We start from the raw sequence: 17,779 nt of genomic DNA, 5'->3' as shown, positions 1-17,779 counted from the left end.
ATCACTATTTATAATAGGCAAGATGTGGAAGCTACCTAAATGTCCACTGATGGATGAATGGATAAAGAAGATGTGGTACATATATACAATGGAATATATTCAGCCATAAAAAGAATGAAATAATGCTATTTGCAGCAACGTCGTGGATGGACCTAGAGATTATCATACTAAGTGAAGTAAGTCAGAAGAGAAAGACACATATATGATCTCTCTTATATGTGAAATCTAAAATACGACACAAATGAACTTGTCTACGAAACAAAAACAGACTCACAGACAGAGAACAGACTTGTGGTTGCCAAGGGGGAGAAAGAGGGAGGGAGGGTTGGATTGGGAGTTTGGGGTTAGCAGACGCAAACTATTAAATATAGGATGGATAAGCTACAAGGTCCTATTGTCTAGCACAGGGAACTCTATTCAATATCCTGTGATAAGCCACAATGGAAAAGAAAAAGAGATTTATTTATAGGTTCCATCCCTAACTGAGCTGGCCCATCCCCTCCCATGGTTCTAAGTGCAGCCCGAGGCTGCAGACTTCCCACCGTGGTCTTCAGCTCCAGAGCAAGCCACCTGCAAACCAGCCGCATCTTCCCAGGGGCTGGCAACTCTCCTTTGCTACTGATTCCAAGACACATCCAGATAGCACAAATGTGACCATGAAAACAAACTCAGGCATGTTCAAATCAGGGAAATAACATTCTTATCTCTGTTTAGTAGTTGCTTAATTTTAGAATAGTTTAGAGTTACAAAGAAGTTGCAAAGATCTGTACAGAGTGTACAGAGTGCTGTGGACCCCCGACCCAGTAACCCTATTTCCAACACGTTAGTACGACATGCTTATCCAACTAAGGAACCGAGATGGATACGTTATTATTAACTAAAGTCCACACTTTATTAGAATTTCCCTAGCTTTCCCCTAACAGCCTTTTTCTGTCCCAGTCTCCTCTGGGCTGTGACATTTCTCAGACGTCCCTGGGTTTTGATACCTTGAAAGTTTTGAGGAGGACTGGTCAGGTATTTTGTCCCTCAATTTGTTTGTCTGTTGGTTTTCTGATGTTTTTCTTATGGTTGGGCTGGAGTTATGGGGTTTGGGGCGGAAGATCCAGACACAGATAAAAATGTCATTCTCCTCAGGTCACATCATCAAGGATACACACCATCAAGGATACACACGTCAAGGATACACACCATCAACGGGACTTGTGACAATTTTACCCTTGATCACCTGGCCAGTATCGTCTTTTTTTTTTTTTTTTTTGCTGCATTGGGTCTTCATTGCTGCACACGGGCTTTCTCTAGTTGCGGCGAGCAGGGGCTCCTCTTTGTTGCGGGCACTTGCTTCTCATTACAGTGGCTTCTTTCGGAGCATGGGCTCTAGCTGTGCGGGCTTCTGTAGTTGTGGCATGGGGGCTCAGTAGTTGTGGCTCCCAGGATCTAGAGCGCAGGCTCAATAGTTGTGGCCCACGGGCTTAGTTGATCTGCGGCACATGGGATCTTCCCGGACCAGGGCTCGAACCCGTGTCCCCTGCATTGGCAGGTGGATTCTTTTTTTTTTTTCTTTGTTCCTTTTGGAACCAAAACTTTAATCCCAAGGAGTCTCACAAAACATATTACAAATGACAGCATGAAAAAAAAAAATTGCACAGTAACTCAAAGTTCAGCTCTACAATATACTCTTCATCTGGCAGGACATTGGTATCTTGATAATCTCAACTTCCAGAAAACATTACAAAGAGCTATGTATTCATGTACAGCAATCACAGAGGGGACTTATGACCTAACTCAAAGGGAAACTAACTTCCTTGAAACTTCTTAGATTCTAAACTCACTGGACAACCTCTTGTCCAGTGTGAAGACTAGTGGAATTCTTAAACCTCTAATCTAGGGTAAGGGTGCGGCTTTCATTTCTACCTGCTGGCTTGTGTTCACAGCACCTTTTAAAGACTGCTTGCTTAACTACAGCTGCATACCATATCCCAGCTACAGAAAGTCTTTTCAATGTTTGCCAGTGTTGTTTCCATAATAATAAACATCACACTTTGGGTGGGCAGGGGTTAGAGTTTTATTATCAGTCTAGGCAAGACCAATAATTCAAAGCAAATTCAATTTTGCTTAAGAGAACATTGTAAAGAAACAATTCTTCATATTACATGCCTCATATGACCCATTTCAAACCATAGAGAATGACACCTTTATGTGTCACTGTCCCAAGAGACAAACAAATGTGAACAGCTAAAACATTTAAAAAGTGCATCAAGCTTCGGAAGACTCAAACGAAACTTGCATTTTCTGTACATACTCCTGTCAAATGAAGTTATTTCCTGTGCACCACTCCTCTTGCAAAGTGGTCTGCTATTTCATTTGACCTGGATCGGCTAGGAGACCTAGAGAAAGATCGGGACAGCTTGCGATTTCTCTCCTGGGACGGTGATCTCTCTCTTCTCCTATATCTACTAAAGGGACCTGCTCCGGCTGCGGGAGAAGCTTCTCCGTCTTGGAGATCTGTGGTGAGGGGGAGGACTCCTCCTCTGATAATCTCGAGGGCGACGACCCCAAGGAGGAGGCGGCCACGATTTCAACTTCTCCTTTCCCCATTCGACAGGTCCACTCTTACTCGGCAGCCACAGAGCGTTCTCCCGTCTAGTTCTCAGACAGCATCCGCTGCATCTCGGGGATCTTCATTTTCAACAAGGGCGAAGCCGGGAGGGTTTTTAGCAACCCACACACTTCGGAGTGGTCCATAATATCCTAAAGCTCGTTCGAATTCAGTCTTGTTACCACTGTTTCCAAGATTCCTTACATAAACGTTACAGTCCAACGGACAGGAATCCCGATGCAAGACCCTCCTGGCTCCTGGGTTTCATGGGCCACAGGGTGATCCCGGGCCTCTAGAATCTCGCAGCTGAATCGGCTCGCACAAGCTGTCCTGTGGGGATGCTTTTCCCTCTATGTGTCCAGCCCGGGGTCCTGCTGTCTAGGCCCGACCTCCAGGGTGACAGGGTGAACCCCAGGTCCCTGGAGCAAACACTCAGAGCCCTGGTGACCAGACTCAGGGGGCTGGGGCAGCTGGACACGTGTGGCCACCCTGGTGTTTGGCCCCATCTGCAGTTCCAGTTATAGCTGAGAAAGAGCCTCGCTGTGTTATTTTCTCCTGGTTGTGTAAGGATCCCCGGTGTCATTTGACAGAAATGTAGATGGTGTGTTCTCTCTTTTCTCCCTGCTTCCTGTCGTCCCTCTCCCCCTCCCTCTCTCCCTCTCCCTCTGTCCCTCTCTCTCTCTCTCTTCCCTCTCCCTCCCCCCTTCCTCTCCCCCTCCCCATCCCTCTCCCCGTCCCTCTCCCAACTCCCTCTCCACCTCCGTCTCCCCCTCGCTCTCCCACATCCCTCTCCCTCTCCCCCCCCACCTCCTCCCTCTCCCCCGTCTCTCTCCCGCCTCCCCCGTCCCTCTTCCCTGTCCCTCTCTCCCTTCCTCTCTCCCTGTCCCTGTTCCCCTGTTCTGCACGCCCTCCCTCTACCTCTTTCCCTCTCCCTGTCCCTCCACCTCCTTCCCTCTCTGGAGAGGGAAGGAGGTGGAGGGACAGGGAGAGAGAGCAGGAGGCGGGGGAAGAGGGAGAGAGAGGGGAGAGAGGGAGAGAGGAATAGAGGGAGGGAGCGAAAGACGTCTCTCTCTCCCTCCATCCCTCACTCCCTTTATCCCTCTCTCCCTCCCTCACTCTATCCCTCTCTCCCTCTCCCTCCCTCCTCCTCCTCCCTCTCCGTCTCCCTCCAACTCTCCCGCTCCCTCCATCTCTCCATCTCCCTCACTCCCTCCCAGAGAGGGAGAGATGGAGAGGCAGAGACAAGGGAGAGAGAGAGAGAGGGAGAGGGAGAGATGGAGGGAGAGGGAGGGAGAGGAAGAGAGGGAGAGAGATATGGAGAGGAGACGGGAGGGGGAGAGGGAGAGGGAAAGAGGTCTCTTCCTCCCTCCCTCTCCCTCTGTCCTCCTTCTCTCCCTCTCCCTCCCTCTGTCCTCCTTCTCTCCCTCTCCCTCCCTCTCTCCCTGTCCCTGTTTCCCTGTTCCGCTCTCCCTCTCCCTCTTTCCCTCTCCCTCTCCCTCCACCTCCTTCCCTCTCCAGAGAGGGAAGGAGGTGGAGGGAGAGAGGGAAAGAGGGAGAGGGAGAGGGAGAGCAGGAGAGGGAGGGGGGAGAGGGAGAGAGGGGGGGAAAGGGAGAGAGGGATAGAGGGAGGGAGCGAAGACGTCTCTCCCTCTCTCCCTCCCTCTCTCCTTCTCCTCCCTCTCCCTCTTCCACCAACTCTCCCTCTCCCTCCATGTCTCCATCTCCCTCACTCCTTCCCACATAGGGAGAGATGGAGGGAGAGGCAGAGATAAGGGAGAGGGAGAGGCAGAGATAAGGGAGAGGGAGAGGGAGAGATGGAGGGAGAGGGAGAGAGGAAGAAAGAGAGGGACAGAGGGAGAGAGAGATAGAGAGGGAGAGAGAGGGAGAGCGGGAGAGGGAAAATGGTCTCTTCTTCCCTCCCTCTCCCTCTCTCCTCCGACTCTCCCTCTCTCACCCTCCGTCTCCCCCTCTCCTTCCCTCGCCCTTTCCCTTCCTCTCTCCCTCTTCCTCCCTCTGTCACTCCCTCTCCCTCCATCTCTCCCTCGCCCTCACTCCCTCTCAGAGAGGGAGAGATGGAGGCAGAGGCAGAGACAAGGGAGAGGGAGAGAGGGAGAGGGAGACCGGAACAGGGAAACAGGGACAGGGAGAGAGAGAGAGAGAGAGAGGGAGAGGGAGAGAGGGAGAGAAGGAGGAGAGAGGGAGAGAGGGAGAGAGGAAGAGACCTCTTCCTCTCTCCCTCTCTCCCTCTCCCTCTCTCCCTCTCCCTCTCTCCCTCTCCCTCCCTCTCCCTCTCCCTCCCTCTCCCTCCCTCTCCCTCCCTCTCTCCCTCTCCCTCTCTCCCTCTGCCTTATCTCTGCCTCTCTGGGAGGGAGTGAGGGAGATGAGGAGACGGAGGGAGAAGGAGAGTTGGAGCGAGAGGGAGAGGGAGAGGGAGGAGGAGGAGGAGGGAGAGAGAGGGAGAGAGGGAGGGAGGTAGAGACATCTTTCGCTCCCTCCCTCTATCACTCTCTCCCTCTCCCCCCTCCCTCTCCCTCTCCCCCCTCCCTCTCCCCCCTCCCTCTCCCTCTCCATCTCTCTTTCCCTCTCCCTCCACCTCCTTCCCTCTCCAGAGAGCGAAGGAGGTGGAGGGAGAGGGAGAGGGAAAGAGGTAGAGCCAGAGCGTGCGGAACAGGGAAACAGGGACAGGGAGAGAGGAAGGGAGAGAGGGAGAGGGGGAGAGGGAGAGGGAAAGGGGGAGAGGGAGAGGGAAAGGGGGAGAGGGAGAGGGAAAGGGGGAGAGGGAGAGGGGGAGGGAAAGAGGGAGAGAGAGAGAGAGAGGGACAGGGAAGGAGGGACAGGAAGAGAGGGAGGGAGAGAGGCAGGGGGAGAGATGGAGGGAGAGGGAGAGTGAGAGGCAGCGAGGTAGAGGGAGAGAGGGAGAAAGGGAGAGAGAGAGAGGGAGAGCGGTAGAAGTGCTGAGGAGGGGGGCTCCCTCCCCCTCCCACTCCCATCCTCTCCCTACTGCTTTCTCTTTTTTTTGCTTCAACAAACACCAGGCGCCTTTTAGATCAGCCCTGAAGTCAACGTTGATGCTTGGACAGCCTGACCTCCCTGCTGGGAGAGAAGTCCCAGCCCAGGACCACCGCTGGGAGATGAAGTCTGCGGGGCCCTGGGCGCAGGCTGCACAGGCACCTCCCCTGATGCCCAATCTCTCCTCGTTTACGAGGCAGCCGACACTCCCCTCCCTGACTCCCCAAGATTTGGGGCCTTTTTAGTATGTGTCGATAATGCCATGAGCTACTATTTAACTCTTCCACGAGGACCCATCTCCCAAAATGCAGTGGTTTTCAGCCTTGGCTGCACTAGAGAACCCCCAGGGAAGGGAGAGCCATCTCTCCCTCCCTCTCTCTTTCTCTCCCTCTGTACTTCTGTCTACCTCTCTCCCTCTCCCTCTCCCTCTGGGGTGATACCCGATGAGCTCAGAATCGCAGATGGCCCCCCCATCCCCTCTCTGTGGCTTGCATGGGGGATGCACCTTCTCACTGCGGCCCGGGCATGGCCTTGACATTCAGACATCGGGTCCTGCATGGACACTTGTGTTTGTTCCATAGCGCATGTGGCTGCAGTCTCTGCTTCTGTAGATGGGGGCTGTGCGTGAGCCCTTCATCTTCCCCGCAGACACCACTGGTGCTCGCTCGGCCTCGCGGGTGATGCGGGGGGCACGGGGGACAGTCTTGTGTCCCCACCTTCTTGGGCTACAGACAGGCCACGCTGGTCCTGTGGTGACTGGGGGCTCCCAGGAGAACCCCACTGCAGACCGGAGAGGTGGCCCCAGAGAAGGTGGCGTATGCCTGGGGCCGGGCCTCATCAGTGAGCCACGGGCCACCTGCAGCAACAGGTGTCTCACCGTCCAGGGGCTGGGTGTTCGGGCGCCGTGGGGTTGAGCTACTGTCTGCACGGCAGCCGTGTTTGTCTTGTTGAGCCCGGGGAGGCCCCTTGGTGGCTCCTGGAAAGACTGGCCGCATTTCTTCCTGCCCTTGGCCTTAGAGCCCATCACGTTCATGCCGTTTCTGGTTCCAAAAGGACCTGTGTTAATAAAGACCACGTGTTAGGATAGCACCAAAGTGTCTAGAAATCCGGGCCAGGAGGAGGAGGGAGGGGGATTGGCTGTGCCCGCCAGTGGCCTGGGAGCCCTGCCCGCCTGCAGAGACCTGGCCCGGGGCCCGCGGGGAGGGCATGGCCCTCGGTCCCCAGCGCCTTCCGTCTCTGGGTTCCAGGAGAACTGCGTGATCCTCAGGGAGCTGGTGAGGCTGCAGGCCCTGAAGTCCCGCCTGCTGGGGTTCCGCACGCATGCCGACTCCGTGCTGGAGATGAACATGGACAAGACCAGCCAGGTGGTGGCCACTGTCCTAGGTAACACCACCTCCCCCTGAGTCCCAGTGGGGACGGGGTCAGGCGGACCTTGACCGGACGTGGTGCTGCCTGAGACCCCACTGTGTCAGCCCTTGGGGGTCACCTTCCCAGACCCTTCATTCTGCCTCGAGGGGCGCGGGGTCGGGGGTGGCTGGGGGGCCGCCCCAGGGACGTAGCCGAGCCTCTCCCCTCCGCCCGCAGGTGAGCTGGCCCAGAAGCTGAAGCCCCTCGGGGAGCAGGAGCGGCCGTGATCCTGGAGCTAAAGAAGGCCGAGTGCCAGAGGCGGGGCCTGCACTTTGACGGCCCCATCAACGCCTGGGACCTGCGCTACTACATGAACCAGGGGGAGGAGACGCGCTACCACGTGAACCAGTACCTGCTCAATGAGTCTTTCCCCATGCAGGCGCTCACACGCGGGTTGCTGGGCATCTCCCAGGAGCTGCTGGGGCTGACCTTCGACCTGGAGGAGGGCACCAACACGTGTCACGAAGATGTGAGGCTCTAAACGGTCTGGGACGCGGCCTCGGGTAAGGTCATCCATTGGCAAGTTCTACCTGATCTCTATCCTCGGTGCGTGCGTGGGGGAACCTGTCGGCCGTGGGCCGGGGCTCCTCTGTGCAAGCGGGGCCCCATCCACGTCCCTCCACAGGGTGGGGAAGTCCGGGCACGCGGCCTGCTTCGGCCTGCAGCCGGGCTGCCTACAGCACGATGGGAGCTGTCAGATCGCCATCGCGGCCATGGTGGCCAACGTCACCAAGCCTACGCCCAACCTGCCCTCCCTGCTGCAGCATGATGAGCGGGAGACCAACTTCCACGACGTCGGGCACGCGATGCACCAGCTCCGCTCCCAGGCGCAGGGCTGCAGGCAGGGGGTGGGGAGGGCCCGGGCATGCGTGGTCCTCAGGCAGGCCCTCGCCATGGGATTCTTTCAGTGACATCACCCCGCATGTGGTGACGCCCTCGGTGTCAGCTTCCATCATCAAACCTCAGGCGCGTAAATAATGGAAATGGATGTCCTCGAGGCTCTAGAGGCTGGAAGACCCAGATCAAGGAGTCAGGGCTGGTTCCCTGCATGTTAAATACATGTACTCAAGAGTTGCCTTGAAAAAAGACAAAAGAAAAGAAAGGAACGTTGCCTGCAAGTCTGCTGACAGACGGTGATGAGAACCAGAGGGAAGGCTCTGGGGCCGGGGGCGCAGTGCCCTGTGAGCTCGGGGGCTGCTGCCAGTCTCCGTGGAGGCTCAGCAAGTCCCAGTGACTTCCCCACGTGGGGGGCGCCAGCTGAGCATCTGGGCCCAGGACCCACTGCTCGTTCAGTCTTCCTGTGGTCTGCCCTTCAGCCTGAGAGCGATGCTCTCACAGGCTGCACCGGGGCGTGTGGGGACAGTTTACTGAGCTGTACAGACGTCACTACTGCTTTGGACCATTTCCGTCACCCCGAAAATGTCCCTCACGCCCTTAGCTATCACTCCGTCCCCTCGCCAGCCCCTGGCAACCAGGAACCCACTCGCTGACTCTGTGGATCTACCTGCTCTGGATGTTTCTCCTCAGTGGGGTCACGCCCTGTGTGTCCTTCTGTGTATGACTTCTCTCGCTGAGCATCGTGTTCTCAGGGTGTATCGACGCGGCAGCGAGTGTCAGGGCTTCACCGCATTGCGTGGCTGAGGGACGTAAAGAAGACAAGAGAAAAGAAAAGAACGTTGCATGCAAGTCTGGTGACAGCCGGTGATGAGAACCAGAGGGAAGGCTCTGGGGCCGGGGGCGCCGTGCCCTGTGAGGCCCTGGCGCTGCTGCCAGACTTGGTGGGGCACGGGCAGCACCGTCCCTCAGGAGCTGCTGGACAAGCTTGTCAAGTCCCGGGAGGCCAACCCAGATGCGGCCAGACCGAGGGAAGGGAAGGGGGCTTCCGGTCTGCCCGGCTGGAAAGCGCGGCCTGGACACGGTGCCAGCCCCCCGTCTCCTTCCTCCCGCCCCCCAGGCCTCTTCAACCTGTGCCAGATCGTCCTGGCCAAGGTGGTTCAGGCCCTGCACACGCAGACGCCCGCGGACCCGGCCCAGGAGAATGCCCACCTCTGCCAGGAGATCCTGGGGTTCCCAGCCATGCCAGGTAGCCAAGCGCGCACCGGGCTCACCTCAGCGGTCGGTTGGCGGCTACTGCCCAGGTCAAGAGGATCGTCTGGCGCTGTGTGAATGGGGACCGACTGACGGGCTCCGGCCGAGGCCCGCTGACCTCTGGCCTCTTCCTGCCACGGTTCCTTGGCTGGTCCCTCCAGCTGTGGCCCGTGGAGTCCAAGGGTGGGGTGGGAGGCTCTGCACATGCTTTCTAGAGAGCCTGGAAGAGGCAGGAGAGGGCTTCATACCCCGAACAGAAGGCATCGACGAGGTCTGCCCATGCGTGGCGGTGCGGACACGCCGTTCACTCCCTCGTGAGCGCTTTAACCAGCGATCTCCCCGTGGTGGAGGGCGAGCCCTGACTCATCTCTCGCAGCCTCAGCAGCTGACCTTGTAAGAGGCTTAGGAGTGAACCCTCGTGAGCTTCAGCAGAAAGTCGGCAAAGATTTATTTGTGTCCCTCCACTGAACTGCCAGCGAGGTCCCCGTTTTCTACAAGTGTTGGGCCAATACTCTCTCTAGTGGCAGGGGACTCAGACAAGGCTGCTTTGGGGCCCCCACCCCCGCTCTGGGGCAGGGGCACTGAGCGGCCAGGGAGCCGGGCAGGAGCCCCTCCGCGTGTGTCCCAGTGACCCACCTGCCTGCGACCTTCGGCCGCTTGGCAGGAAGCTACGACGCCCAGTCCTATGGCCAGTCATTCCTGCAAGAAACACTGGAACCAGTTTCTGCCAACCCACCAAAAAAAAAAAAACCGACTTCAAAGGCAACGTGGTGTCACAGGAAGGGCTTGTTTCTGTGTTTCTTTGTTTTTAGTTCATTAGGCCTCACTTAAAATTCTGATTCCACAATGCACTTGTTTTGGGATCTTGAACAACACTCATAACCTCTGCAAGTTTCAGTATAGTAAGTTTATGTGATTACCTTCATCTGTAATATCCCTGTGTTGCAATCTTAATTAATTCAGATTAATTCATCTTAATCTTAATCTCAAGTTCAGATCAAAGACTAGTTCCTCTGTGACTTCTCCTCTGAACTGATTCAAAAGCCTCCTCTCCTGTCCTCATTTGGCTTCTCTTCTCTTCTGGAATCTCATAAGAACTTCTATGACCTCTTTGGTTTTTTGTTGTTGCTGTTGTCTGTTTGGTTTTTAATTGAAATATAGTTGATTTACAATGTCGTGTCCGTTTCAGGTGTACAGCACAGTGATTCCGTTTTCAGATTCTTTTCCCTTATAAGTTATTACAAAATATTGAGTACAGTTCCCTGTGCCATAGAGGAGATCCTTGTTGTATCAATTCTATGCCTTCTTTGAATGACCGTAGCACTTGTTGTCTGTATCATTTTTATGTCTGTTGTGGCTTTGTGACTGAAAATGAAAATTTTCTATTTGTTCATGTCCTGGCCCTTCCTTAAAAATGTGTTCATTTACCTATTTCATATTTATTGACTACATCTTAGACACCGTGTTAGCTGCTTGTTCTAGATGTTAGTAAAACATAGACCTTCCTGCTCAAAGGGTCACAGTATTTGTGGGAAAACAAAAAAACGAACAACTTACGTCTCAAATAGCTTTGTACTTCCCAAAGAGAGCACACCTTGTAGGTACAATAAATATATGTATTATACATAAATGTATAAATAGTTAATGGCATTAAAAACTTGAGGTAACTGCTTTTCTATTCTGAGGAAATGATGATAATATTTCACCAGGAGCTCAACACCACTCTGAGAATGAGGGCTTAACCCCCGACCTGGCTCACTGCATCGCTTTCTTATATGAAAATAGACAAGTCTGTACATGCTCTCTACAAAAAGGCTTATCTGGCATGAATTTCAGATAGCAAGAAGAAAAATTCAAGAGGTTCAGAGAAGCATCCAGAAGCTCAGGTGATTGTCTGGCACTAATACAACTTGCTTGACAGGAAAATAGAGCTGCAAATCTCACAAAATAAGATGATCTTCTAAGAATTTCAAAACCGCCTGCTATTAATTAGAAATCCTAGAAGAACCGCTTCTTTTAAAGCATACTGATAATATGCTTTACAGCTTAATATTCAGAAGCCTATGTTTTGGCTAAGTGAGCTTCAGGAATGAAGGAAACTTGTGGTTCAGTTCCATCTACTCTGGAACCTCTGGTCAAAACACCTACTTCTGTGCTCAGCCATCTTATCATCTGTAAAATGGAGGCAACTCTAAGAAAACATAGTTACAGAGATGTTGCACAGTTTCCTGTGTCACTGTCTTCATTTGTTTCAGAAAACCAATAACGTCTAAGCTACTACTGCAAAGAGTGCAGTGTTACTTGGGGTCATCTAGTGCAGCTCTGTCAAAGTAAAGAAAAGGAAAGGGGCTTAGAATAACTATAATTTTCCCAAGAGGACACTATTATTTTATGGCAAATCTGAGTCAAGAACCCTGATCTCTTTGATGCCGTTCCATTGTTCTTTCGTTGGGTCCTCAACAACCCAGAGAAAGAAAGAGAAATAAAACTCCTATGTGCTGTGTCACTGGTACAGGACGTGGCAAGATTGGAATTGGAGAACTACATATTAACAGGTATTTGGGAAATTCTTCAAACTAATTAAGATATATACCAGGTACATAAAAAACAGTTATGTTTTCCCAAGATGATTCTGTGGAATGAACAGAACTGGTAACTGAAGGTGCCTGTGTGCTGCAGTTCCAAACAGGATGGGTGAATGCTTGTTTTCTGGCACCTTTAAGACTCCACCCCAATATACACATTAAAATAAAATTAACATTTCAACTGGGTCATATTTAATTCTGCATGCTCTTGTAAGTCAGCAAAATAGTCCATATATCATTTAAGTTGTCACTCACTTTCTTTTCTTTTCTTTTTTTTGCGGTACACGGGCCTCTCACTGCTGTGGCCTCTCCCGTTGAGGAGCACAGGCTCCAGATGCGCAGGCTCAGCGGCCATGGCTCACGGGCCTAACCGCTCCGCGGCATGTGGGATCTTCCTGGACCGGGGCATGAACCCGTGTCCCCTGCATCGGCAGGCGGACTCTCAACCACTGAGCCACCAGGGAAGCCCGTCACTCACTTTTTAACTTGAGTTTTAATTTCTAAAAGTCTTTCCAGACACAAAACAGAGGTGGGAAAATGGTATATGGGAAGCTGCAGAGATGAAATAAGCTTACTTCATTCGGCATAAAGATGAATACCCAAACAACTTCTGCATAGCCGAAAGTGTCCAAATCTACTATCTTCGTTTTGTAGTCAAGGCTTCCGGAAAAATATGCTAACGGATTCCTAATTACCCAAATGCCCCATATCTGTTTCAGTAAGTATCATTATATATCATGGAAATTTTTCTCAGTGACAGAGAAAGACATCCTGGCCGAGCATGCCCCTGCCCATGACACAGAGATGATGGTCTCAAGCTACCTTGAAGGCGTTGGAGCCCACTTTATCCATTACTAATATTAATGCAGGACAAAACTTCATATTCTGTTTGCTCTGTGTTTGTTAAATCACTTCTTCCCTTCATTAAAATGGATGACACATAATTGAGTCTGTAGTGTGTGTATCACTGGAAACTGAACACATTTTTGTTGGTTTTATTAACGTCATAGGTTTCTAGGGAGGGTCTACTAAATAACTAAGTCTAGTTTCACAGTTACAAATAAATTATGATGTAATTTTGAATAAATTAAGCTCATCATAAAGGAAGGATACTGATAGTTGCTACTACCCCTTCCTTGAGGGGCTCTTGTAAAGCACTAAATAAAGTAACAGAGGTTTATATGCATGCATATATTTTCAATGATATTTGAACACACTTGAAAAGAACTCTACAGAATGCATTATAAAACCTCGATGCTGTGTGTCCCTAGTTCCCAGCTCTCTCGTTAAAACTATTTAAATGAACAAAATGTTATCTATTAGGATAGCTATCAGAGTACTCCAAATACTACTTCTTGCAGTACCCTGTCCCAACCATTTGCCTTCCTCTTCCCATTAGTCCTTAATTCAGAAACCCCAGAGATTTGTTCATTAATTTATGAACACATTTCTTCATTCAGCCAAGAAAATTGATGGATCCCTAACCAAATTTCAGGCACCCTTCTTCAGTATGTTTTCTAGGCATGTTCAGGAAACACAGCAGTGATTAACACAGATGAATACAGCCTCTCTCGAGCTGAAGGGAGAGACAAAAGTAAAGAAGCAAATATAAAATCATAAGTGTAAATATGTAAATAAAAATTGAATGGGTAGAATAACTAGTATATCAGGTAAGTGCTGGAGAAAAACAGCAAGCAGGGAAGGGGGATGGAGATTGTTAGCTGGTAGGAGGAGGCTGCGATCTGAAACTAAGTGATCACTGAGGGCTTGGTGGGGAAGATAATTTAAGAGGGAACCTAAGGTTGTGAGAGGGAGCAAGGTGCATATCTGGGAAGTGAATAGTACAAGCAGAGGGAACAGTCAGATGGAAAGGCAATGAGGCAAGAGTGGGCTTGGAGTATCCAAGGAGCAGAAAGGATGTCAGTGTGTGGAAAACAGAGGGAGCAAAGTGGAGAGGAGAAGGAAACAGTCAGAGAGGAAACAGAGGCCCAGATTTCTAGGGCTGTGGAGGCACTTTGAGGACTTTGCTTTTCCTGTGAAGAAGCCATTGAAGAGACTTGAGTGACATGATCTGACTTATGTTTTAACAGGATCTCTCTGGATGCCATGTTGATTAGAGACTGCAGGAGAATAAGGACAAGCCCCAGAAGACCAATAGTTGATTCAAATGTCAAGAAACATTTATGCCTTCACCCTTCAACTTCACAAATGATGCCATTTCCATTGAGCTATTGAAAAATATAATCTGGCTTTCAAAACAATAAACCAGAAGGCATTTTCTCACATAAGCAAGGTCACAAACAACTGTCAGCTAAAGTTGAAATAGCAACGAATCAAATAATAACAAAAAACGTTTTTTATAGATTTTAAAACCTTACAAAGCATTTTCTTGTCCATTATCTAAGTTAATCCTCAAATCAACGTCATGAGATAGTTATTTTTTTCCCATTAGAAGTGACCGCATATTAAATCCTTAGTGATTGCTCAAGAAAAGCTGAAATCTTGAGTGTACATCTATTAATGCCAAGGTTGGGTTTTTTTACCCATGGGAACATTGGATGCTAAAATCCACAGGGATTTTCAGCTCAAGATGGCAGACTAGGAAATATATTTACTTTCTGGTCCTCCTGAAACCATGTTTAAATAAAACTGTAGAAATACCAAAATTAATCAACCAATAAAAGCCAAGACATTGTGGAAGTCATCAACCACAGAAAGATTTCAACACATTTCGAGAAGGCAAACAATGAAATGGAGGGGCCATGAATAAAATAATGAAGAAAAGACTACCCTAAGTAGGGTCTGCACAAAGCCAGTCAGCTTTTGCTGAGCCCTGGTTATAGTAAAGGACAGAGGAAAGAAGAGGGGCTGAAAACAAGGAGACAAAAGTCATTTTAGGAAAAAACGTTCACTTAATGAGCTCCAGGGAACACTCAGCCTGCTGCCATACTCACTCATGTATTACAGTGGATTGTTGGTAAGCAAGACAAGAAAACAGGGAACCAACAAACAAAAATCAAGACACTGTTTCTTACTGAACTCTTCTCAAATGAGGTCAAGAAATTAGGGTTCAATGCCATAGCTGTAAATCATTTCTGCTCCTGGAGAAGTTAGAAAGGGCTTATAATAGTTACCCTTTTTTTTCAGACAGAATTTAGGTCTGAGCAAAAGCTTTTGTGCCCTCCAACCTCAAAGTTTACTGGGGATGGAAGTCCAAATTTGCTTTGACATACCATAAAAAGAATCTCATGAGCAGAGGGTCAAACTACTTTTGGAATATATGAATTATACCCAGTGTGATTTTAAATAAACAAAAATATATCAATTTTTACTGATCTATATGATTCTGGGTTCTGAAACTTCTACATGTTACATGCCTGATATATAACACACAATGTCAGTCCCAGGAGAGAGAAAACACTCCAATGAAGCAAGCCAAAGAAACAAGATTCGAACAAGGTAAAGTGATGTGTAGACCAAGACCAGGATTTTTCAGTTCTTTCCTGTCATTCTGTAGCTTCCAGCTCCTGAATAACAACACATGTTTCCCTTGTCCTAGACACACAAGAGTATGTCTCCTCTATGGGGCGTAAGAAGCTCTAGAGTTACATATGTGTAGTAAAGAGTGGACCCAGCCGGCATACTCACAATGACCAAATTGTGTTGATCGTACTTTATTTTAAACCAATACATCGCTCCATGCTGAAGATGCAATAAATGATATATTTGCTTTCTAGACATGAATGAGATGCCTTACTGGATATACTCCAGGAAGGCCAGAGAAACTGGCTTCTAATCCATACAGAATAATTCATTGATGAATTCCTTTCAGGATAGCCCCTGATTTATCTAGAATATAAGCTTTACATACCTGGATCCTTCAAACTAGACCAAAGGGAAAAATCTAGGCTGCAAGCCTCAATTAGAAATGTGGGATGGTGCTATGCTGACAACTGGTGGTCCCTGACCTATCTTCTGAGATTAGAACCCAGTGTGGTGGATGACCAATTCACGCGTTGAACAAAAGAACACCTCCTACAGGGCAGTGTATGTGTTCATTACAGGTATGGCACTTAGGGCTAAGTATCATAAGAACTTCAAGAAAAAAAAGAAAAAGTAACACATGAAGCATATATGACAAGGAGGCACCAGAGTCCAGAGCACGAGCTCTGGAATCACACAGGCTTGCTTCGAATCCCGGCTAAGCCACTACCATCTGTATACCCTGAAGAACAGTCGAAGGTTTAAATGTTCTTTTACCAAATTTCGAAAAACAAGTGAAGAAAGAACCTACCTGCCAGGAAGGGACATCGTGGGGTGCAGCATCCAGTCGCGTCAGGGCTCTGCATCCCCTGCTCAGAAACCTTCACCGCCTGGCTCATGGTGATGCTGGCAGCTCAGCAGCCCTGGAGAAGGCGCTCCTGTCTCCAGGGCTCACGGACAAGCTGGGGAGGTCCACGGAGGAGGCGGGCCACAGCCTGGCAAGCTCTGGGTGCCTCCTCCACTCAGCTCTGGGCAGGCTCTGGCCTCTGGGCCCCGTGGCGGGGAAGGGCTGGCCGATACATACCCAGGGCTGAGGGGTCTGCAGAGCCGGTGCCCAGGCAGGGTGAGCTCTGGAGGAGGCGGCTTCCACAGTCCCCAACAGTCTCCGCATGGTGGCCCATCTGGTGCCAAACACCTGCCACCCACAGCGACAAGTCCCAGCCACTAGAAAGTCCAGAAGGGGTCGGGCTCTTTGCCCTCGGGCCGGGTTTCTCCAGGGGCTGGGCTTGTGTGGGGCCCCCAGCCCACCCCCTGACCCGCCCGCCCTTGCTCTGTGACATGTACAATGCAATGTCAACAGCCAGGCTGAGCCGGCCAGTGTTCAGTGCGTGCTAGACCTTGAGAAGAGTTAGCAGCTAGGGAGAAGCTCTCCCACTTTCACTCGCTCTTCTCAGATCACGCAGGCAGCCCATCTCACCCCAAAGCTATGGACACCACACCTCCTTCCCAGGCTATCGTTTTCCGTTCTGCCCCTGTTTTCCCTTTCCATTCTGCCCCTCTTTTCCCCAGCACCCCATTTACGGCTTCGGGTGTCATCGGTGCTGCAGCAGGCAGCACCTCTGACCCCGAAGCTATGGACACCACACCTCCTTCCCCGGCTATGGTTTTCCGTTCTGTCCCTGTTATCCCTTTCCATTCTGCCCCTCTTTTCCCCAGCACCCCACTTACGGCTTCGGGTGTCATCGGTGCTGCAGCAGGCAGTACCTCTTACCCCGAAGCTATGGACACCACATCTCCTTCCCAGGCTATCGTTTTCCGTTCTGCCCCTGTTTTCCCTTTCCATTCTGCCCCTCTTTTCCCCAGCACCCCATTTATGGCTTCGGGTGTCATCGGTGCTGCAGCAGGCAGCACCTCTGACCCCGAAGCTATGGACACCACACCTCCTTCCCAGGCTATCGTTTTCCGTTCTGCCCCTGTTATCCCTTTCCATTCTGCCCCTCTTTTCCCCAGCACCCCATTTACGGCTTCGGGTGTCATCGGTGCTGCAGCAGGCAGCACCTCTGATCCCGAAGCTATGGACACCACACCTCCTTCCCAGGTTATCGTTTTCCGTTCTGCCCCTGTTGTCCCTTTCCATTCTGCCCCCCTTTTCCCCAGCACCCCATTTACGGCTTCGGGTGTCATCGGTGCTGCAGCAGGCAGCACCTCTGACCCCGAAGCTATGGACACCACACCACCTTCCCAGGCTTTCGTTTTCCGTTCTGCCCCTGTTTTCCCTTTCCATTCTGCCCCCCTTTTCCCCAGCACCCCATTTACGGCTTCGGGTGTCATCGGTGCTGCAGCAGGCAGCACCTCTGACCCCGAAGCTATGGACACCACACCTCCTCCCTAGGCTATCTTTCTCCGTTCTTCCCCTGTTTTCCCTTTCCATTCTGCCCCTGTTTTCCCCAGCCCCCCCCCCCCCCCCCATTTACGCTTAGGCCGGCATCGGTGCTTCAGCAGGCAGCAGCTCTGACACCAAACCTATGGACACCACACCTCCTTCCCAGGGCTGTCATTTTCCAGTCTGCCCCGTCTCCAAGTAGAACCACTACCTATTTCACACGGCTGT

At 51.0% G+C, this 17,779-nt stretch overlaps 2 pseudogenes; one reads left to right on the top strand and one right to left on the bottom strand.

The window, feature by feature from the left end:
- Positions 1-560: 560 nt before the first annotated feature.
- On the bottom strand, positions 561-2,860 carry LOC132434265 (serine/arginine-rich splicing factor 3 pseudogene; annotated as a pseudogene).
- A 3,776-nt stretch (positions 2,861-6,636) lies between these two features.
- Positions 6,637-7,923, top strand: LOC132434264 (thimet oligopeptidase-like; annotated as a pseudogene).
- Positions 7,924-17,779: the final 9,856 nt, after the last annotated feature.

Source organism: Delphinus delphis, chromosome 11 (assembly GCF_949987515.2).
Source record: "Delphinus delphis chromosome 11, mDelDel1.2, whole genome shotgun sequence".
Classification (NCBI taxonomy): Eukaryota; Metazoa; Chordata; class Mammalia; order Artiodactyla; family Delphinidae; genus Delphinus; species Delphinus delphis.
The sequence above is the reverse complement of the archived record's forward strand: the minus strand, read 5'-3'. Positions and strand labels throughout refer to the sequence as shown.